The sequence below is a fragment of the Ursus americanus genome, chromosome 3, assembly GCF_024610735.1.
Source record: "Ursus americanus isolate L20-20 chromosome 3, mUrsAme1.1.p, whole genome shotgun sequence".
Classification (NCBI taxonomy): domain Eukaryota; kingdom Metazoa; phylum Chordata; class Mammalia; order Carnivora; family Ursidae; genus Ursus; species Ursus americanus.
In genome coordinates this window covers 35,152,940-35,177,770 of record NC_142129.1, presented here as the reverse complement: position 1 = coordinate 35,177,770, position 24,831 = coordinate 35,152,940, and the positions used below count along the sequence as shown (strand labels likewise).

Here is a 24,831-nt window from a genome sequence, read left to right as displayed (position 1 = left end):
CTGAATGCCATTTCAGTTTGTATCTGAAATTTAATAATTGGTGCTAAAGAGGATGATATATAATTTACAAAATAAATATTTGAAGACATCCTTTTAGAATGCAATGACCCATTTTCCTGTGAGAAGGCAGGTATTCATAGGCCATCGTATTCCACAAAGTGAAAACCAGGAGCAAAGATAAGTGTAACTTCTTTTGGTGAGGAAAGATGTACCTGAGTTTATACTGTATCTAGGAACACAAACTAGTATGCATATGTTTGCTGAAAAAAGATGTCACTCATTGGTACCAAGATAGATCAAAAGAGTGCTTTAATTCATTAGCTCTGTTAAAATGTTTGTTTCTGTGGTAGTTTTTGGACTAATCTCAATATATTTTTTTCAAAATAGCCTCTATCTGGGTAATCTGGATAAAGCATCATCCTGATCACAGGCATTAAATCCTATTTTTCTCAGCTTCCTATTAAAGTGGTCAAAGATAAGTAAGAAAATAGGAGCAGGGGAATTAGTTTCATCACTGGAAACTTGAAAAGTTGGCAGCTGTGCGGATTAATTGATAATTTGCTTTCCTAGTCGTCACCCTCACATACACACTCTATAACATAGGGAGCTCCATTTCCTATGCTCCCCTGCACACTTGCTTCTGTGTTGGAAGTGTGAAATATTGGATGGTGGAAGACTGACTCCTGATCCTTCTTGGACCTCCCTTCCCCATTTATGTCCCCAGGTAGTCTTCACTGTTATTCCAGCTCCCATGGGATATCCTGGGTTCTAGGCTCTGGTAACACCACATCTCCTCTTTCTCTTGTGTTCTTTTCTATATGTTCCAAATTTTTGTCTCTTTATATTCCAGTATGGATATTTATTTCCTTTTATTAATCTATTTCTTTGGGTCATCCTCTGTCAAATCCATTTATTGAGTGTTAATTTTAGTTATTTTTGTTTTTCTAAATTTTCCATTGATTCTATTTCAGATATTCTAGTCCTCAGCTGAAGTTCTCTTCACTAATTTATCAAATGTGTTATTTTAATATACAATTTTTGTTATATTTGGCATCTAATTAAATCCAGTGTCTGAATCAGTTTATTTTTACATTATACTTTTTGTTTGTTTGTTTGTTTGTTTGGTTTGGTCACTTGGTCTTGTCATCTAGTATGCCAAAATTGTTTGGTAAGGTAAAAAAAACTGATTACTAATTCTTGTAGAGATAATTTGAGGTTCTGATGATGTTATAATTCTCCACATAAGATTTCCTTTTTGTTGGCAGAAAGTTAACAAAGGAGTTGATACTTCTAAATCAATGGGGGTATTGACCTAATTCAAACAAAAATTTCAGTATTTGTGAAGGTTGTTTTATTTCTGATTTGCCCTCACTCTCTTGGAGGTGCAAATTCCCAGTGGTGCCAGTGGAATCCTGAGCTGTTTACCATTGTCCCTCCTCCTTGTGATTTCTAATCTCTAATTATTGTTCTTGTGGCTTCATGAGATTTCTGAAAGCTCTCTTCAGCTTTTCAGCCTCTTAGCTACTATTTTCTGCTCAACTTCTCCATCTCGCAGCTATGTTTTATAGATTGGAAAATGCTGCAAGGAATAGAATTTTGAATTCTTTCAGCTACATGTCTGTCCTCTCTGGAGCATTTAATTCTCTGGTCCTTGCTGGTTTCGTAATTTTTCTAGTGCCTTCAAACAGATTTTTTAAATGTTTTACACAGATTTAGCAGTTATTCTTGGTGAGAGGGGTGGCTTAATATAACCCAGTCCAGAAAAATGGCCAAAAACAAAAAGCAAAAAATTGAATAACAAATATATAGGAAAAAGTAGAAAAAAAGAATTATTTTTTAAGATTTATTTCTTTATTTTAGAGAGAGAGGGAGAGCATGAGTGGGGGAGGGGCAGAGGGAGAGGGAGAGGACAGAATATCAAGCAGACTCCCCACTGAGCACAGAGCCAAAACCAAAGTTGGTCTCTTAACCTGCTGAGCCACCCAGGCACCCCAACAGAATTATATTTTTAAAAATCTAAAAGCAAATCATGAAATGAGAGGTACAAATATAAAAATAATTAAAATAAAAGTAAGAATTAAAAAATTATGACCATAAAAATCCAGCAAATTTTCTGGAGTTTCTAAAAAACTAAGAGAGCCAACACCATTCCCAGTTTGGGCAGGAAAACCCATTTTTTTCCCCAAGATACCTATCTTCACTTTTTCTTTTTAATCTCCCATAGGAGCTCTCAGAAGGTTAAAACTCAGATGGAACCTTTTTATAAAATATTCATAGTCCCTGCTAAGGTGCTCAAGAACTTCTCTGCTATCCTTACCTAAGCAGGTAGGTCTCTTTTGTCACCAAAAGGCACTTTGTTTTTTGTTTGTTTGTTTGTTTGTTTGTTTTATTTTTTTTAATTTTTTTATAATAATATTTTTTTATTATATTATGTTAGTCACCATACAGTACATCCCTGGTTTTGGATGTAAAGTTCGATGATTCATTAGTTGTGTATAACACCCAGTGCACCATGCAATACGTACCCATCACCAGCCTATCCCATTGCCCCACCCCCCTCCCCTCTGAAGCCCTCAGACCAAAAGGCACTTTGGAAGAAAATAAATGATTCCAGGTTTGGATCATGGAGGATACAAGATGAATCTGGAACATCTTATTGTGTTAGAAGGTAATAAAATGTTAAAAGAATGATGGGGATATAATCAAAGACAAAGAAGCCAGCTTAAATATCTCCCTTTGGACAAATCTTGGATTATTTAAGGATAAATTGAAATAATGATGCAAATTATTATAAAATAAGAATCCACATGTCTAATAATAATACAAATAAGTAAAATAAAGGGGTGATAAAAGAAAGCTCTTCCTTTAACAGAGTGACAATTAATAAATATAAAAGAATAAGTCAAGTAGAAAATCATCAGTGGTTACTAAAAGTAGTGGGCAAAAGCTTGGTGAGAAACAGAATATTTATACAATATATATCCCCCCAAATAACTTATTAATTACATAGGGGGAAGTAATCTTACAGTGAAGAAACCTAGTGGACACTTCTTAAATATGTAAGGTAACAACTTCAATATTAGAGCAAACCAACTTCATATTTCTCCTGATGCTGAGGATGCATATTTGCTGTGGTATTCTTTTTTTAATTTTATTTGTTTATTTGACACAGAGAGAGAGATAGCGAGAGAGAGAGCACAAGCAGGGGGAGTGACAGGCAGAGGCAGAGGGAGAAGCAGGCTCCCCGCTGAGCAAGGAGCCCAATGCAGGACTTGATCCTAGGACCCTGGGGTCATGACCTGAGCCAAAGGCAGATGCTTCACTCACTGAGCCACCCAGGCGCCCTGTGGTATTCTTGCTTAATATGCATTAAGATGAATCTAGCAAGGAGATGTCAAATACATTAAACGGAAGGCCATTGTACAAAATAACTGGCCTATACTCTTCAAAAAATGTTAAGATCAAGAAAGACAAAGGAAGGGGTGCCTGGGTGGCACAGCAGTTAAGCGTCTGCCTTTGGCTCAGGGCGTGATCCTGGCGTTCTGGGATCGAGCCCCACATCAGGCTCCTCCGCTATGAGCCTGCTTCTTCCTCTCCCACTCCCCCTGCTTGTGTTCCCTCTCTCGCTGGCTGTCTCTATCTCTGTCGAATAAATAAATAAAATCTTTAAAAAAAAAAAAAGAAAGACAAAGGAAGACTGAAAAGCTGTACAAGATTAAATGAGACTAAAGAGTCATGACACCTAGCTGCTATGCATGATTCTGGACTGGGTTCTGTAATGGGAAAAAAGAAGTAGATATTAGGACAGTTGACAAAATTTAAATATGAACTCTGGATTAGATAATAGCATTATGCCAATGTTACGTTTTCTGATTTTTTTATAATTGTAGCTATACAGAAGAATGTCCTCTTTCTTAAGAAATCTATATTGAAGTTGTGTGCTTTTGTGTTTGTAATTATATATATGGAGAGAGAAAGAGCAAGTGTATGGGGCAAAATATACCAACTGGTGATCTAGGTAAAGGTATATGGGAATTCCTTGTGCTATTTTGGCAACTTTTCTATAAATCTGAAATTATATCAAAATAAAAAGTTTATAAGCAAACAAATTAGATGACAAATCCCCAAAACTATAAGGTATAACTGAATGGAGTTCAGCCACTGAGAGGGGAAGAAGCCAGTGATTTTTATAACTATGTAAGAGGAATCAGAGGGCAAGAAAATAAGGAAAACATCCTGATAGAAAAATAGGCAATTGACAGTTCATTAGGGAAAAAAATACAAATGGGCCTTGAACATATTAAAGTGAGTTCACTGGCACTCATAAGAATAATTGACACTGCACTGAGGTATTTGGTATATTTTACCAAACAATACTTGCCAAAAATATATTAAATAAGTTTTCTCATGTGTTGTTGCTAGAAATGTGATATGCAACATATAGGAAAATTATATATGAGTTTACCTATTGACTACCAATCCCATTTCCAGCCATCTATAAGAATGATACACTATACAAATATTAAAAGACATATGAACAAAGCTAATTACTGCCAAAAGTGCATCAACAAAGAAATGGTTGAATGAATTAGAATACATCCACACAATGGAGTTTTAGACTCCTTTAAAAAGAAAGGAGGTAGGTCTTTACACACTACATACTACATAGTGGTGTCCAGAACAGCTTTTTTAGGTGAAAAAAATGCAAGTTGGAGAAAAGCATGTATGATATACTACCATTCATCTAGAGAAGAAGAAAAGAAGTAACAGTATATTAATATATTTGTTTATAGTTTAAAAGGGAAAGGGATGAGGCAAAAGGTGAATAAAACTTGTTACTTAAGTGGAGTATAGGGAAAATGAGACAGAGAACGTCTCTGAATATACCTTTTTTTTTGTATATTTGACAAAATAAATGATTACTAAAAATCTTTGTGTGGGGGGGGAGTGGAGGAGAGAAAGAGAGATTATACAGCCTTAGTGAGGCTTAATTATGTTGGCCTAGAGATTTACATAAGAATACTCATTGGGTTGTTCAGACTGGATACCTGCAGTGGGAGATGGGGGTGAGTGTTTCAGGAGGAGATGATGTGAGGAAGGGAGTAAGAAAAGGGAAAGTAAGAAAAGAAGAAACTGCTTTAGATGAATGTGTCCACTGGAAACACATAAATAAAATGAAAAACTAAGATTGCAGGTGTGCTATAGTCCTATTAAATTTATATTTATATTAATCAAGAGATATAAAAAAAGATGATCGCTGAAATATTAATGGTGTTTTTCTCAGGGTGGTAGGATTTGAGATCATACTCACTTTGCTCTATATTTATGTATTATTCATCTTTTTAAAACAATGACACTATTCCATTTATAAACCCCAGAAAAATACAATAAAGCAATTTCTATTCTGGACAAAAAGAAGTAGTAGTACATACCGATAAAGAATAACTAAAAGAGCAACACTCCAAAAGGAAAATGGATCAAAGATCTGATCACTTAATAGATAAAATATAAAATAAATATATATTTGGAAACATAGTCACCTCTTTAATAATCAAATGAATGCAAAATAAAGCAACAAATTGGATATGGGGCAGTAGAGAAAGGGGAGTGAGGGATTATTCTGAAATCATTGACCTGAGCAGGTAGAAGAACGATTAGTCATTAATAACATGGGAAACACCCCAGGGAGAAAAACAAGGATTTTCGTTTTAAGTTAAGTTGCCTATAAGACATCCAAGCAGAGAAGTCATCCTGTCAGTTAGATGTATGAGCCTAGAGCTAGGAAAAAATTCCAGGCTGGAACTATAAAGGCAAGTGTTGCCCACAGAAAGTAATATTCAAAGCATTGAAATTAAATGAAATCATGCAAGTAATTGTAAAATAGTTCTAAGGACCAAATCCTAATGTTCAAATAGAATTCCAGTCATTCAATCCTATTGTGTGCCTTTGTTCAGAGTGTGGGGCAAAGTAGAGAAATCAGTAAAAGAATTTTTGAGATAGAAGGAAAACCAGGAGATTGGGGTTCTCCTGAAAGAAGAAATGTTTTAGAAAAGAGAAATAGTCAAAGAAAGATTAACCGAGGGGCGCCTGGGTGGCACAGCGGTTAAGCGTCTGCCTTCGGCTCAGGGCGTGATCCCGGCGATCTGGGATCGAGCCCCACATCAGGCTCTTCTGCTATGAGCCTGCTTCTTCCTCTCCCACTCCCCCTGCTTGTGTTCCCTCTCTCGCTGGCTGTCTCTATCTCTGTCAAATAAATAAATAAAATCTTTAAAAAAAAAAAAAAAGAAAGAAAGATTAACCGAGACTGGTAAATAGATTTATCAATATAGAGGTCACTGACAAGAAAGACTAGTTTCAGAAAAGTGATGGGGTGAAATTCGTTTAGCTGAGTTTGAGAGAATAGGAGAGAATAGAAGAGTACTTGTAGATAGTGAGGCTAAAGAACTTTTGGGGGGTTTTCGATAAAAGGGAGCAGTGAAATAGGGAAATAGCTATAGGGGTGTTTGTGTCAAGAGAGCTTTTCTTTTAAGATGGGAGAAGATATCGTGTATGGCTTAATGAAACTTTATTACTAGTAAGAAGAGAATTAATGATAAAAAAGGTGAAGAAATTGCTGGAGAGTAGGTGAGGGAAGATGGAATTTAGTGTAAAAGTGAGAAAGTCAGCATTCATTTGGAGCACAGGCTGTTCACATAGAGTAAGAGGGTACAAATGAGAGTCAATGAGTAGATACAGTGGTCAGAGCTATTGAAATTTTTCATATTGCTTCAGTTTTTTCAATTAAGTTAGAAACAATGCCATCAGCTGAGAATGTGAATGGGTAAGCAGGTATTGGAGGTTTGTATATAGAGGGGAAAGAAATACCTGGGTTAAAATAATAGAGGCTGTATTTTCCAAAACATTTAAGTTGCTGTGTTCTGGAAAAGTATTTAAGTCATAAAATTTGTCTTTTCTCTGGCCAAACTATGATTTTTTATTTGTAATTCTGTATGGAAGGACTAACTGCACTCAACGTACAGTAGTTCCAAGAAAGACCTTTATACCCTTTAACTGAACACAAACTTGTATATTTATTTCTCCATGTAGTAGAAGAATCAATATTAAGTCACTGAATCACTTCTCTATATACATGGCTATCCTCAAACTTTGAAAATAAAATTAAGTAAATTATTATATGAATAACCTAAATATTTGGGCATTATAAATGATACTATAACTTTTGTTTTATCCATCTGTTTTAATGATAAATATATTGGTGTTTTTATTGTCATTCATAGATAAATTTCTTTTGATTTTAATCCAGTGTCAGATGTAGAACATGTAGGTCTAGCTTGGTTTTCAAGATCAAAGCTTGTCCATTATCCAATATTGACACTCCAGATGATAAATGGAGGAACTAACATTCTCATATAGTCTAAATCAAAGGCTGGTGTAGTCTTCATTCTATATGTCAGCTTGAACATATAGAAGGATTTTTGTTCCTGAAAGATATTTTCTTCCACAGAAATGCTTCATTTGGTTATGATTTGGGTTTGAATTAGAATTTTTACTTCAGTGTTTTTCTTTCAGGCTACTAGGAGATGCTATATTCACCTTATGTGACTCCTTCAATGACTCAATCCTTTAGATTTGTGCTAATTTTTTTAGATTATGGTAGCCAACAAGTATCTATTGAAAACTTATAATATGTTTAGAGAAACCAAGGAACTTAATTTTCTATTTATTTAATTGTAATTAATTTGCATTTAAAAATTAGTTATTTAAAAATATTTTTCCATTAAGCACAACTTCATTGCTTTCATGGGACTGCACTTCACGTTAGCCACTGAAAATGTAGCATATAATTGAAATAAGCTGTAAGTGTAAAGCACAAACTAGATTTGAAGACTTAGTATGAAAAAAGAAGACAAAATATCAACCTGATAGATTTTTATATTAACTACCTGTTGAAATAATAATGGTTTGGATAAATTGGTTTAAATAAAACACAAAAATAAAGTAGTTTAAATATTTTTAGTTATAAAGTATTTCATGTAAAATTAACATTTAAAATATTAATAATAGATATATTTAACCTTTTAATGTGGCTACCAGAAAATTCTGAATTACATATGTGGCTCACATTATATTTCTGCTGTAAAGCACTGCTTGAAGTTATTAAACATAAACATTGTGCTGGATGAATAGGAAGGTCCATAGGTTACCACTGTTGTGAGGCCTCTTTCTGACTAGTGAGGCCGAGAGCATTATTTTCCAATCTTTTATTCTCTGTGGCTTCAGAATTAATAAGGAGAAGCTATGAGACTAGGACTACCTTTTAAAGAGAACCATTTAACATAAAGGGTGCCAGAGAAGATAGTGCATCTACACTCTGGGATGAATTCAAGAAGAGCCTTACTCAGTACTTGTTGATAGAGAAAATACAGGAAGGCAATAGAGAAATAAGAGAAATAAGTACTCATCTCCTGAAAACTTTCAAATAAGCTTCCTGGTTTCAAAGTCAAGGACAGTCTATCTACGCAGTCACCTTACCAGAGAAATTGGTAGCATGTGCATTCCAAGTCCAGTAGTTAAAATACATACTGGCCCTTGATGTTTTGAGTTTTGTTCTATTTTTGTTTGGTTGGTTGGTTGGTTCTTTTGGTTTGGTTTGATTTGGTTTTAATCACTGCCTTTTCTTTCTTTCTTTTTTTTTCTCTTTTTTTTTTTTTTTTTTTTTTTTTTTTTGCATTTCTTACTTTGTTTTCCAAAGAAATAGAGCAGCATGACCAGCCTGGTCAATTTTATCAGAGAGGAGAAGTTTTATTTGGTATCTTCTTCCTCTCTTGGTGATGTCCTATCTCCTTTTGGCAATATGTCCAATGCCTAGGCTACCCAAGCTCTCCATTCATTTTTGCAAGAGAGGAAGTCAATCTGTGCATATATATTTCATGACCGTTTATTACTATTTCATTGGCATTTTGCCTTATCCCAATAGAATAGAAATTTCAGGCTCTATGACAGGCAATTGGAGGATATATTCTGGGAATGTCAGAAGTTTTGGACCAAATTCAAATGTTACTATGTGACAGTTGTCTGTTTCTCCGACTGGGCCTATTAAGGGTCTATTGGTAGGTCCTATTAAAAGCTATTTAACTTTTTGAATTTTTTTCTTGTTTGGCAAAAGAAAGTGTATAATTTTCCAAAGCTGTGGTAGAATGCAGTACTCTCTTTACTGAGGTAATCATTCATTTTCAAAATTCTCATATTCTTAGAGTTTCGTTAAAAAATACTTACAGTGGGACGCCTGGGTAGCGCAGTCGTTAGGTGTCTGCCTTTGGCTCAGGGTGTGATCTCAGCATTCCGGATCAAGTCCCACATCGGGCTCCTCCGCTGGGAGCCTGCTTCTTCCTCTCTCACTCCCCCCTGCTTGTGTCTCGCTGGCTGTCTCTCTCTGTCAAATAAATAAATAAGAAATCTTAAAAAAAATACTTACAGTATATTTATGCAACAATGCTGCATTCTCCTAACCTAACTAGTGTAAAAGTTTCCTGCAAATATTTGATGGAAGACATTCTTGAGTTAGCATAAATTTATTTATTCCCTGGTGCGTGGGATTTCATTGCTTTGGTCCATGTGGGATAGTCCTCAGAGTGATGGATGACTCACTGTGAAACAGCTGTGACCTGATAAGAGTTCTTGCTGGCAATGCATTTTATGTGTAAATTTGATTAAAAAAAAAAAACTATCACCATTATGTCATTGCATTCTTCTGCTTCAGTGTTGGTGGCTGTGCTCCTTGGGGATGGAGTAACAACCTATGGGGAGGGGGTGATGGAACAGATGGGCTGGTGTGGAGAGCATGAAGATGAGGGAAGAAAGATGACAATATATATAAGCATTTGCAGAACAAGCTGGCCTATTTACTATTAAAGCTAGGACAGGCCCATTATGTGATGTTTTGAAATTCTTAGAAATGGTCTGCTGGGACTAGTAATCATCAGTGGATGCTGTGTAAGGCAGATGCCAGGCAGAACTACCTGGTGCCTCATCAGTCTCATCTCCTTCCTCTTATAGTGCTCTTCTGCCTCATAGTACACTCTCCTCCAGCCTTTTTCTCTCTTCCTGGAAGTGAGATCCTGGGCAAACCCTTAGTTTACCTGATTTTCTGTTCCTTCATCATTAATAAGAGATCAAAATAGTAACCATCTCTCAGGGTAGTTTTAAGTATTAATATACGTAACACTTTTAGATCAGTAACTGGCCTATACATGTATTGAGAATTTATTATTTTTTATTGAGAAAAACAAAACAGAATGATTTGGTATATAGCTCAAGACCTTGGCTTTCTTCTCCTGAACAGAATTAGATGATCCAAATCTCTATCTCATATCCTCATCAAAACTTATTGTTGTGTACCCCTCCCCCTTTCCATAATAGTAAAAACCTCAAACTAGCAGCCAGCTGCTGGATCCGGCATATGGATGGGTTCTTCTGCGCCTGTACAGTTAAAAATTTAATTAAATGCCAGTATTTATAAAGTCATATTTAGATATTTCTTATAAAAGTATGATTTCTGACTTCCCTTGGAAAAAAAAATTTTTAAATCTCAACCATGAGATAGCTGCCCAACATGGGAACACTCAGTTGGAACTAAATAGTAGCAATCTCCGTTTGATTCTTTTTTTTTTTTTTAAGATTTTATTTACTTATTTGACAAGATAGACAGCGATAGAGGGAACCCAAGCAAGGGGAGTGTGAGAGGGAGAAGCGGGCTCCCCACAGGCTTCCTGCCCAGCAGGGAGCCCGATGCAAAGCTCAATCCCAGGACACTGGGATCATGACCTGAGCCGAAGGCAGACATTTAACGGCTGAGCCACCCAGGTGCCGCTCCCCGTTTGATTCTTTTTTTTTTTTTTAAAGATTTTATTTATTTATCCGACAGAGATAGAGACAGCCAGCGAGAGAGGGAACACAAGCAGGGGGAGTGGGAGAGGAAGAAGCAGGCTCACAGCGGAGGAGCCTGATGTGGGGCTCGATCCCATAACGCCGGGATCACGCCCTGAGCCGAAGGCAGACGCTTAACCGCTATGCCACCCAGGCGCCCCTCCCCGTTTGATTCTGCATCTATCTTCCAAATTTCCAGTCTCCACTGTCCCTTTATTTTTCCTTACAACCCAACCCAGCTCATTTTTCATTGTTATTCTGAGCCCTGTGAATATGTGAGTTTGTAACCAGGTAGCACAGTTGTCTTTCATAGTTGGATTATTTGTAACTTTGACAGAACATTCTAGAAAAGAAAAAGAAGAGTTGGTCCAGACATGGAGAAAAATGCCATGTTATATTTGTGTAGGAAGACATTTAATTCACATTCCTTGAGTCCTGCACATATGCCAACCACTGCTCTTAGTGGTTAATATCTGTTAATTCACTTGACCTTTACTCCAGTCACAGTAAGGTGTTCGAATTTATTGGACGCACAATAGGAAGTCACTGAGGGATTTTAAGTAGAGGAGAGACAATACATATTTTATTTGCATATTTAAATATCACTATAGTTGACATGCAGAACTTGGAAGGGATGAGAGATAGGAAACAGGGGAACCAGGTAAGTAATTATTAAGATAGTTAACAAAGAAAGAATAATGGTAATTGGGACTAGGTGATAGGAGTGATAAGAAAAGAAGCTATTAGGGCTATCACCCAATGTACTTAGAAAAAATATTGTTTATAGTTAACAAAGAAAGAATATTGGTGATTTGGACTAGGTGATAGGAGTGATAAGTAAAGAAGTTATAGGCTATCACCCAATGTACATAGAACATGTACTTAGAAAAAAAATATTGGAAAATAAGGGCATAATCTGGCCCCTTATCAGCACATGGCCACTCTATCCCATTTGCTTATTCTATTTCTATTTCCACCCCCATTCCCCTTTCCTTAAATGCCAAGATTATTTCAACCTCAGAACCTTTGCACTCACTGTGACACTCTCATCCCACTGTGTCACACTGTTGTCACTCCTACAACAGTTCAGTGCCACTTCCTATTCCACACTATCTTATCACAGACTATGTTTTAAATGCTGTCATTTATCGCCATCTAATATTTTCACGTTTGTGTTCTTGATTACTTGTACTTGATTTTGTTTTGTTTCTCTTGATTATGAAGTTGTAAGTGCAAGGGCCCCTTGCCTTATTTCCTCCTGCTGCCTAGAATAGTGTCTGGCACATTCAGTTGCTTAACTGTTTGTTGTATGAATGAGAATATGTCACAGATCTTAGTTAAAATACGAATATGGGAAAGAAAGCAACATCAAGGGTGATTCTCATTGTGTTTAGTAAAGATAATTGAGTGGATGTGTGGTCATATACACTGAGACTGTGGAGAGCAACTGACTTGTTTGGAGTGGGAGATAGAATTAGAGATCTGTTTTGGATGTTGTATAAGTTTCCTAGGACTACAATAATAAAGTACAACAAACTGGGTAGCTTAACATAACAGATTTTTTTTTTCTCTCACAGTTCTGGAGGCTAGAAGTCTGAAATCAAGTTGTTGACAGGGTTAAGTGGATAGATCTGGTGGAGGAGAGATATGACATGTCTCTACTTGGACTATGAGATAGAGGGACTGGCATCTTAGTACTGCAAACCTCAGTGACAATTTAGATCAGGCCCAAATAATCAAAGGTAAGAGTCAACAGAAGGTGGAAATGGGATCAAACAGATAAATTGAGTAAACTTGAAGAAATACAGCAAGGAAAGATGGAACTAGATGTGTGATCTAAGGAAAGGAAGAGAAAGAGATACATTAATTTCATCACTTTGAAGAATCTGATTGTCTTGGTATTTTACAACAAAGCAAAGTGAATCCATTTTCCTTGGGATTAGTTCTTTGACTTTCCAATGTTCCAATATATTGGTTGCCAACATTTCTTTTTTTTTTTTTAATTTTAGAGAGGGGTGGGAGGGGCAGAGGGAGAGAGAATTTCAAGAAGACTCCCCACTGAGTGGGGAACCTGATGAAGGGCTCGATCTCATGACCCTGAGATCATGACCTGAGCCAAAACCAAGAGTTGGACACTCAACCACTGAGCCTCTCGGGCACTCCTGGTTGCCAACGTTTGTAGAGTTTCTGATCTTCTCAAGAGGATCTTGTCGTCATGATAAACAATGGGTTCTATATCCCACATCACACATAGGAAAGGAACTTAGATGTTGAAAATATGTCTGTAACAGGAAAGGGAAATTTCACAGTAGTATTTCCACTCCAGATTCTCTCAGCAGGAAGACCTTATGGTCAACTTAATTAGGCTGATTATACTGTTTCAGAATGCTCACCACTGCCTTATTGACAAATAGATAAGAGCACTGACAGTTACAAAAGCAAATGTTAATGCTAATGTTAATTTTTTTAAGCTGACCCCAGCAGGGGAAATGAATAAATTGCTTCTTTTTATAAATGAATTGCAAGATGTTCTTTAAAAAATATTGTGGGGAATTGTACAACAAAATGGGCCTAAATGTCCCATTTTTAAAACTTATTTTCTTAGCAATTAGATTAAGACAAAAAACAAGAAACCTTTTCCCATATATTTCCATGATAGCAGGGAGAAGATATTTTAATTTTAACTACAAGTACCATATTTCTTCTTGTGGAATTGTGTGGAATTGTGATGAAAACAAATGGGAACAGACTGTTTGAAGCCTTGCACATACATCATCTATGTGTAAAGCATGTGTTCTTTATAGATGAAGATACAGTATTCAGTCACTGTACTTTGAGATTTTCTGTGGGTTGATAATTGATGAGCTAGTTGATTTACATATTCTCACAGGATTCTCTACCTATATGAGTGATTCTCAAAATTTATCATGCATCAGTATTACTTATGGGGGTTTATTCAAATACAGATTGTTGGGCATCTGAGGCCTGAGAATTTCATCTGTAATGAGTTACCAGGTGATGTTGAGGTTGCTGGTGTGGAGGCCACATTTTGAAAACCACTGCCCTACATAATTGATTCTTAAACTTTCCAACAAGAATATATCAACTATTTTCATAATAAGAAAAAAATGAGTGCAGATTGGTTGCTGTGAATCAGCAATTCTCTACATTTAGGCTGATTTCGCATATCAGTGATTCTTCTTGATACAGCAGTCTGTATAAGCATTTTTCCTTATTATTATAATCCTTGTGAATATCCTTATTTTTTCCTTGTGAATATTTTTGGAAGAAGAAAAGGCAGATAATTAAACAGTTATAATCGTCAGTTTTGAGAATTTGGTAAGATGGACATTCACATATAGGGTTGGAGGTATCTGGCAAATCAAGAGCTACACTGTCCATTCTTGAGTTCACGAAGATAGATCCACGTTCTGGTATTGGGGGAAAGAAACTGCTGATCAACTTAGGCCATTCTCATTTTAATTATTATCAGTCCAAAAAACAGGTCTTCAAAAACAATCTCTGGACTCAAGATACACTGTAATGTTTCCCTGGTGTTTCTCCTGCCTTTTTCCTTTGAAGTAGACCTAAGGTAGAATGCTTTCCATACCCTCAGGGAGTGAGGAATCTACCAGGTTAGAGGCCTCCCAGACAGTCAGTCAGTGATTTGTTTGTTTATGTGCTTATTTTTATTATTTATTTTTAATTTTTAGGCTAGAGGAGAAGCCACTTTAGTACTCAAGGACCAATTCTGTTACTTAATTATCATATAAGGAAAATGTTGTATCATAGTTGCCTACTACTACCTTCCATTTCTTACTACATTACCAAGCCTGCAAGTTTCAATATAGCAAACCTATATATGGGCAATCATACCTTTAACTTACATCATATATTTTGAGAACCCATTACCTTATCTCATCATTAGCACAAAATGCTTTCTTATATCAAATTTGGACATTCATACATCAGCTGATGAACAGATATTTACACTATCCTTTGGTAGTATTTATCTCTAAACAGTATAACAGTGATTAAAAAAAAACTTCTTAGGGAATGTTATACTTAACCTTTGGGGCTTTGATTCAATAACTAGAACATAAGGAAAATAATAGTACCTCATAATAGGATTATAATAGTAATTAAATCAAGTAGTATATTAAAGAGCAATTAGTCTGTGTCTTGCACATCAAAAGTACTAAAATTGGTGCCCTCAACTACCTAGGTATGTGCCTTAGTAGGAAGAATTCATGACTTGGATTTCTTAAGGAATTTGTACTTTTTGCTCTAACACTTTATTGTATTTTGTCTTGTTTTCTAAAAATGAACACAATACAGAAAAATTAGAGACCTGCTAGATCTCTGTCTATATTATATATTTACTTGTAGAGAAATAATGCAAAGAAAATATACCAAACCCTAAAAATATTTTCAAAGATTTTGACTAAAAGGTGACATACCTTTAAGGAGTAAGAATCAGTATCAAAGTATTTAAGTGACACACATCCAATTGCAATGAGTATCCCTAGTATCCAGATTGTGTTCCATCCAATATATTTTTCTCATAAAAGGAACCAGAGCTCCTGGGGGAAATGACTGATTCTGTATTGAGGGCAAGAAGTATACAAACTGGTGCCCCTGGGTGGCTCAGTTGGTTAAGCGACTGCCTTCGGCTCAGGTCATGATCCCGGAGTCCCAGGATCAAGTCCCGCAGGGGGCTCCATAATCTGCAGGGAGTCTGCTTCTGCCTCCAACCCTCCCCCCACTCATGCTTTCTCTCTCTTTCATTCTCTCTCTCTCAAATAAATAAATAAATAAATAAATAAATAAATAAATAAAATCTTTAAAAAAAGAAGTGTACAAACTGAACCTGGAACATCTTAATATGCCAAAAAACAAAGAAGTTATCAGATTGCTAGGTTTGTGTCAAAGGACTCAGAAACCAAATTCTGGAAGCTCCGATTAGTCAAATAAAATTATCTTGGAACATCAGCAAGAATATTGATTGCAATGTATGAAAAACCTTCCAATTAATCTTAAATCTCTAAGTTTAAAATAATAGCAAAAAATAAAAACTAGAAGTTCATTGATCACCTTTGGAATGTGGTAGACAATCAAGTAATTGTAGAGGAAAGTAAAACAGGTGAATCAATGCTTTATTTTCCTCTGTGAACTGTATATTACTAATATACAGTATAATCAAATAACTGATAAAGTTTCTTTTTATAGAAATCTTTTAGCTAAGACATGAAAGCGGAAATTATAGAATTAGAATATCATAATTTTTAACCTCCAGTGAATTAAATGATCTAGATAATGATCACCAATGACTGCTGACATCATACACACTTGCACATACACACATATACACTCTCACACACACAAAAATACACGCACACACCAGACATTATGCATCTCCTTGTGGAAGTATAGAATGCCCTGAAATATCAAACTGGAGTCTCAGCAATCTTCTAGATCTAACTACCATAAATGTAGGCTATACAGGGAGCTGAGTGTCGTGTTAATTTGATAGGACAGGGATGCAATCAGCAAAATCTAGGGTGTACAGAAAAATCTCTACAGAAAAATGAACTGGATTCTTCAACAAATAAACTTTAAGGGAAGAATAAGGGTGGGGAGAATCTGCAGATAATAAGTGATTTAAAAGATACACCGAACAGATAAAATATGTGGGCTTTATATAAATTCCAATGTGAACAAATTTTTAAAAATCTAGGAGATGTTAATTACATTAAGAAATTATTTTTAATATTATGGGATGTGAAAATAATAATATAGTAAAATGGCAATATGATTACATTGTTAAAAGATTTCTTTTAGATATACACTGAAATATTTATAAGTGAATAAACTACTTTTGGGGTGGCTAATGGGTAGGGTGTAGGTGAAACGAGAAGCTGAGTACATGAGAGTCCATTAAACTGTTGTCTCTACTTTTGAGTCTGATTGACTTTTCTGTAATAAAATGGTAAGAATCAGTAGCCCTCAGTGAGATGAAAATGCATAGTTTCCTAGAGCTTTTATATGAATACTGGGTACAGGAGCACTTTTAGCAAGAATTTCATTAGATCTTCACTTGAAAAGTTTTAGGAAAAGTGATAAAATAGCATCAAAATCATCATTATAATCTCCTGCTATTTATTCTTTTGTGAAAGTTACCATCAGCCCACCTTCTACTACACATTTAAAAAGGTTCTCTGTCTACTTAGGGTTACTTTGAGGAAACCAGAAGAGTAGAATGTAAGGCAAAAAATTATTTCAGAAAATGAACCTATTGAGATTTAATGTTTAATCTCCTTAACATTTTTGTAACTATATATATATATATATATATATATATATATATATATATATATTTTAATTCTTAGGAATAAGAAAGTAAGCATTTACAAAAAATAGGAATATTATCTTTTTCTAATTATCTGAGAACATTATCTCCATTATACTATGTAAATTTATTGCTTGATATTTGTGTGTTTTATTTCTATATATTTTTTCAGGAACATATAGTAAATGAGACTATTGTACATATATAAAGAGCTAAATAAAATTTAATCTTTGACTCAATTTCTTTTTAGGAAGCTATTTGAAAAACTAGAAATTCAGATGAATATGAGTATTATATTTTATCACAATGTTATTACCAGTGAAATTTTGAAAGTAACTTAGATTTCAAATAAAACAAAATCATTTAAATTATAGCATTTTATGGTATTTTGTAGTGTTGTAGAAATCTAATTAAAAACAAATCTCCCATCCCAGAAAACCACTCCGCAAAGTAGGAGAGAGACCACTTTTATTATTGAGTAAGCATTAAATCAGAATATGATGCATATCACAGGCAATCTGCTGAGATTTCAAAAACAGGAAGAAATCTCAACCTCTTATATAACCGGGCAGAAGCAACCCATTACATGCATGTTGTCAAGATAAACAATAACTACTCCTCAAGTAAGAAGATTTAACACCACTTCTCACACATATTTAATTTAGATTTGCCTGGTAATTGAGATTAGCTAATCAGCTTTTTCTAGAGGAGAAACAGATTTCTCATATCTTTGTGATAGGAGGTAGTTTTGTAACATGAAGCAAGGTGCCCACATATCTTAAGTACCAATCTTTCCCCAGAAATCCAGAGATAGTGGTACTATCTCCCTTGATGCTTCCATTTCATAGAGAAGGCTCCCGCGTACTTAAGAAAGACATTCCTAGTTATAAAGCTGACAAAAGGCCTAATTGCTTTCAAAAGTATTTATATACTTTCAAATAGAGAAGAAAGTACGTACAAGTTTTCTAAAGTAAATGTTCTGGCAGAAAGGAGGGGAGGGAAACGTATGGCCTTATTTTAAAAAATTGTTATCAGGACCTATTTTTTTTAGATCAGTTTTAGGTTTATAACAAAATTGAGAGGAAGGTACAGATATTTCCTATATACTTTCTAGTCCTGCACATCATAGCCTTCCCCATTATCATCATCACTAACCAGAATTGTACATTTTTTTTTTACCAAGGATGACCCTACATTGACATATCATCATCACCCCAAATCCATAGTTGACATTAGGTTTCACTCTTGGTGTTGTACCTTCTGTGGGTTTGGACAAATGTATGACTTATATCTGTCATTATAACATTTTGCAGAGCATTTTCAATGTCTTAAAAATCTATGTACTCTGCCTGTTCACCTCCTCTCCTCCACCACAGTCAACCACTGAATTTTTTTGCTGTCTCCATAATTTTGTCTTTTCCTGAATGTCATATAGTTTGAATTGTACACTATGTAGCCTTCCCAGATTAGCTTCTTTCACTTAGTAATATGCATTTAAGGTTCCACTATGTCTTTTTATGGCTTGATATTTAATTTCTTATTAACACTGAATAATATTCCATTGTCTGGATGTATCATAGCTTATTCAACCACTGACCTACTGAACGACATCTTCGTTGCTTTCAAGTTTTGGCAATTATGAATAAAATTGCTAACAGCCATAGGCAGATTTTTGTGCAGACATTTACATTTTCGACTTCTTTAGGTAAATACCAAGATGAAAGATCATTGCATCATATGGTGAGAGTATGTTTAGTATTGTAAGAAATGACCAAACTGTCTTCCACAGGGGCTGCGACATTTGCATTTCCACCGGCAGTGAAAAAGAGCTCCTGTTGCTCTACATCCTTGGCAACATTTGGTGTTGACGGTGTTCTGGATAATGGCATTTCTAATAGGTGTGTAATAATATCTCATTTTTAATTTGCATTTCCTTGATGACGTGTGATATGGGACATTTTTTCATGTCTTTATTTGCCATCTTTATATCTTTTTTGATGAGGAGTCTGATAAGGTCTTTGGACCATTTTTTAATTGTGTTGTTTATTTTCTTGTTGAGTTTTAAGAGTTCTTTTGTAAGTGTTCTAATTTCTTCACAACCTGACTAATACTTGTTATTGTTTATTGTTTATATTATATATATCATGTAGTGTGTATATATGTAGTGTGTGTATATATACAGCTTGTGTGTGTATATATGTGTATATATGTTTATATAGTGTGTATACATGATATCTATACACATGGTATGTATATTATATATATATTAATTATAACAGGTGCAAGGTGATGTCTCATTGTGGTTTTGATTTGCATTTGTCTGATGATTAGTGATGTTAGTCACCTTTTCAAATGGCCCTACTGGTTATTCATATGTCTTTTTTGGAGAAATGTCTACTGAAGTCTTTTGCCCGTTTTTAATTTGCTTTTAGGCTATGGAATTGTAGGAATTCCTTATGTATTTTGGAAATTAACCTCTTACCAGATATATGGTTTACTAATATTTTGTCCCGTTCTGTTGGTTGCCTTTTCACTCTGTTGAGTGTTTACTTTGCTATGCAAAAGTTTTTTAATTTGATATGATTCCACTTGTTTTTGCTTTTATTGCCTGTGCTTTAGATGTCATATCCATGAACTCATTGCCAAACCAATGTCATGAAGCTTTTCCCCTATGTTTTCTTCTGTGAGTTTTAAAGTTTCAGGTGATAATGTTTAAATCTTTAATCCATTTTGAGTTGATTTTTGTGTGTGGTGTAATATAGGCATTCAGTTTCATTACGTTGCATGAGGATATCCAGTTTTCCCATTAGTATATGTTGAAGAAACTATTCTTTTTCCATCGTTTATTTTTGGCTTATTCATTGATTTGTATATGAATAGGTTTTTTTCTGGGCTCTATTCTGTTCTGTTGTTCTATATGTCTGTCTTTATTCAGTACCAAGTTTTAATTACTGTAGCTTTGTAATATATTTTGAAATAAGGAAGGGTAATTCTCCTACCTTTGTTCTGTTTCCTCAATATCACTTTGGCTCTTCTGGGCCTTTTTACATAATCATAAAGAGGTCAAATTTTACAAATATATAATATGTGAAAAAAAATTTGCACAAAAATAAAACCTCCATCCAATCCTGGTTTTAAAATATCTCTGGTAAGAATTCAGTCTATTCAAAATTTAAACTCCCTGTCAGCCCCTTTTAAAATCTTTTCCTTCCCTCCATCCCAAGGTGGCTTTTGAGGTCAGGAGTGAGCTTATGTAAGCTATGTCAGGTGTGTTTATCACTAGGAGACAAGGAGGCAACACAATTACATGCTTACTGTCTGTTCATGAACTAACATTTGCATGGTAACTAATCATCGACAAACTTTGAAAGAAGTTAGTGATCAGTCATTGATCACAATGCACATCTGTTACTTACATAGTGATTTGTCAGCTGAAGAACTAGTGGTAAAGTATGTATCTTTTTATGCACTTACAGCTAATATACCATGATCATTGAAAGTTAAACCATGTTGGTTTGGGAGCTGGTATTCTTTAACTAAACTATGATAACTGGAATTCCACCATATCAGAACTTGCCTGTGCTTAAGTTTCCCGGGGTGGTGTTCACTCTCCCATTTCCTGAGGTTATGAGTGAAGAAGGGATGCAGGGAAAGAAACTGGGCTAGAGAGAAGGGAAAATTATTAGGAGGTAGTTCAGAAATATTGACTTTATTATACTGAAATATTATATGATGCACACTTATTTACTTAACATAATGTTCATAATTTTCACATTTTTAAAAATATTTATTCATTTATTTGACCGAGAGAGAGAGCGAGAGAGAGCGAGCAAGAGAGCACAAGCAGGCAGAGCAGCAAATAGAAGGATAGGGAGAAGCAGGCTTCATCCCAGGGACTCCATCCCAGGACCTGGAATCATGACCTGAGCCGAAGGCGGATGCTTAATGACAGAGCCACCCAGGAACCCCCATAATTTTCACATTACTAATACTTAACATGATTTTATGACTTCACAATATTTCATCAGACAGCAATAGATAAATTTTACTGAGTGCTTGTACATGGTAGACACTGTTCCAAATACTTATAGTATTATCTCATTAATCCTCTTAATATTTTGAGATGGGTATTATTATTCACATTTCATAGATAGGAAATCCAAGGTAAAGGGAGATTAAATTAAAATTCAGAGATACACAGTTCATAAGTGAGAAACTGGAATTTGAATGTAAGCATTCTGATTCTAATGCCCTTTCCTCTTTTCCACGAGGCTCTACTACAATATTATTTATTCATTCTGCACTTTTTGTTGGGTATTTAGGCTTTTACATTTTTCTGCTGTTTTTATACAGAAATCCTTGTATATATTCATGGTTTTCAATAGCAAAAAATCCATAAATTGTTTTATCAAATTTTATGGATCTTTTTGGGATTTCTGTATTTTGCAAATCACCTCTGAAAATATGTTTTAATTTATTTTCATAAGCTATGCATTAGGTTGACCATTTAAAAAACCATCAGCAACTAAGGATTCATAGTTTAACATGTATTTAGTGGCTTTATATTTTTTGTTTTATTATTCTTTGCCTATTTTTAGTTGGGCTTTTCAAATTATGAGTGTGCTTTTTATATATTAATGATAAGCTATTATTTTATATGATGGATATATTTTAACCTTTTACATTTATATTTTAATTAGCTATTTTGTTGCTTATAGGAAAGTTGTAGATTTTGCATATTTATTTTATAACTGTCCTCTTTACTAGATGAGACAGAGATATTGTGAAAGTAGTATAAAATGAGAGAATAAAGGGAAGCTATGATAATAAGGTTAGAATTTATTACTGTATTTTATGGGTTTTTAAAAATTCAACACACAAAGTAGCATTGGATATATAATGCAAAAATAGAATGATGCAGAGTAGTTTCAAGATCCAAAGTTCTAAGCAGATCTGCAAGGAATAATATGGAGAATCTATCACCGCAACTAAGGAAGAAAGAATAAAACTTGCAACAGAGCTGTGATTTAATGCTGGGTAATAAAACCAGAAATATTTAGATTTCTCCTATTTAGGGGTCAGAGACTGAGCAAATGTGTACTGGCAGGCCACAAGGGCCAGGGAACTGATGATTAAGCTGAATCCACCTTAATTTAATCACATCATATCCAATCAAATAGGTGGGGAAAAGTGGGTAATAGCATTTATATAGATTTGCATGTAAGAAAACCAAATGAAGAGGTGGCACAATTATGGACTTATTTATGTAATGCAAAGTAAGCCTTTAGACTGAAAATCTCGGAGTTCGTTATCTTTTGAGAAATTGGCATATCTACCTTCATTATAGAACCTCACTTATATAAAACTAACCTTAGAAACATTATTAATACTTGGTATCTGATTATGTAAATGTGTTAACATGACCCTAACATTGCTTCCACTTTTTCAATTCCTGACTCTTTCTGCTAATCAATCATTTCAGATTTCAAATTTTGTTTTATATTAATGAGAACATTTTTAAAATAGTATTTACCTATATGGATAATATTTGAAATGTGTGAATGTCAGAAAAATTTAATTAATGCCACAGAGAAATTAACAGAGAAGGTAATTCCACCTTTGGAAGCCGTCAATGACAGACTTGGTGGCCTTTATCATTCCAAGAACCAATTATGATTTTTTTAAATGATACATGACTGTTTTGATGGGTATAGGAGAAAGATAATAACTTCAACCCAGACTGGTCACTTCGAAGCCAAATTGTCACAAAATATATTTAGCTATTTTTTCTCATGATAAAAGATTTAATTATAAAACTTAGATTAATCTTAGGATATTTTGTGTCAATTTTCTTTTCCTTCCCTGTCTCACTAAATGGAACTCTTATTCTTAAAAATCTTTCTTTGTTCTCTTTAAGATGACCACATGACTAGAAAAGGAATTTCTAAGGTACTCTAAATTTCCTCATTGCACTATGCTATAAAGTTCATTTACCCAGTTCTTTTAAGATCTATAATAGTGCCACACTAAATAGTCCTTTGGTCAAACATTAAATGAAATAATGCTTCACCTTTTACTTCTTGCCTATAGAATACCCTGAAGAGTGGTAACAAAAATTATTTTCTGTGTGCAGTATCTGGTTGTCATGAGTAATCTATAACTTAGCCAATGAAAGTGGTACCAGTTTACGTAGTTTATTCATGTAGAGATTACTAAATTACCAAAAGCTGAACAGTCTTTTTAAAGTAAGTGTGTTGTCTTCAGACATTTCACTTTACCATTTTTAAAGAATTTTACAAGAACATCTCTCAATCAAACCAGAAATTATAACCCAAATCAGCATAATCTGAGGATTTTATAGCCTCTAAAAAATGTGTTATTTACTATTAACTCCGTTGAGCTATCCCCAAATTCTCACTTTATGCAGAAGAAAACATCTGGTCACTATTTCATTGCTGAAGATAATTAGCCTCCAGTTTTCACAAATTGTATTTTCACCTATGCCCTTGCAAAGCCCAGGGACTGCAGACTTGTCCAATTACTCTGACCCATCTACCTAGGTGAATGAAAATGGAAAGCAGTTCTTTCCTGTAAGAAATTAACCCATCACCTGCTAACCTCTAAGGTTGTATCTCAGCAGCTATATAGGCTGTCATTTAAAATTTGGTTTCTTATAATAAACCCACAAATGCCCAGTTGGTCACTATTATTATCAAGAAATATTGATACCTGTTATATAGTATATTTACACTGTTGAAGAATGTCAGAGCAAATTTCTTCTGAAATCATACTTCACACTACAATGGCAATGGCATAACTCCGCTACTTCTGTAATTTATAGATCCATTCCTAGTTTTATTCATAGGAAAAGAAGATCTTAAGTATAATTGAAGAAGGATTGGACTGTTACTTTATATTTTATGCATCTCAAGCACTTCTGCTTCAGCTGTGTAAATATATTTCCTAACCCCTTCCAGCCTGTCCCTCATCCTCATACCCACTGACAGTGGAAAATACATTTGTTTACATTAGGTTTTGGTTTTGAAAAGCTTTGTAACATAAAAGAAAGAAGCATTCCTGAACATAATAGAGACTTAAAGTTTGCTCAGTAATAGAAAGAGAATACTTCTCAATTTTTTGAGAAAATGTAAATTAGAGAATGAGAAGATATGACAGCTGAACAATCAAAGATAAAGAAGTTGTCCAGGAAGCCTTCCCTAGAAGAAAAGTAATATATATTTGTGATCATAACTCACACCATACAAATCAGCAAGTGAGAGCAGTCTGAGAGCAGCACTGATGATTCAGAAGTGAGAATAAATTGTTAGAGAACCTGCTTGTGGTCTAAAAATGACAAATCATCCTGATTAGTACAGTGCATTACTTGAGAATCTGAAATGTTTTTGTTCCATCTAGAAACTTGCTATATGTGATGATTTTTTAATAAATACCTATTTTCTGTAAGCTAATATTGGAAGAACTGTTCTACACACCATTTTGACTCTGTCAAACAAACTAATTACCATTTCCCCCACATTGTCTCACAAATATTCCCT

At 34.7% G+C, this 24,831-nt stretch overlaps 1 long non-coding RNA gene across 2 annotated transcripts in view; it reads left to right on the top strand.

The window, feature by feature from the left end:
* The window catches only part of LOC123789047 (uncharacterized), a 450,578-nt gene that overhangs the window by 394,584 nt on the left and 31,163 nt on the right, over positions 1 to 24,831 (top strand). For both annotated transcript variants that reach the window (XR_006778839.2, XR_015723746.1), the window contains one exon: positions 19,065 to 19,173. This is a non-coding gene — a long non-coding RNA (uncharacterized LOC123789047). The remainder of the gene's footprint in view (positions 1 to 19,064; positions 19,174 to 24,831) is intronic.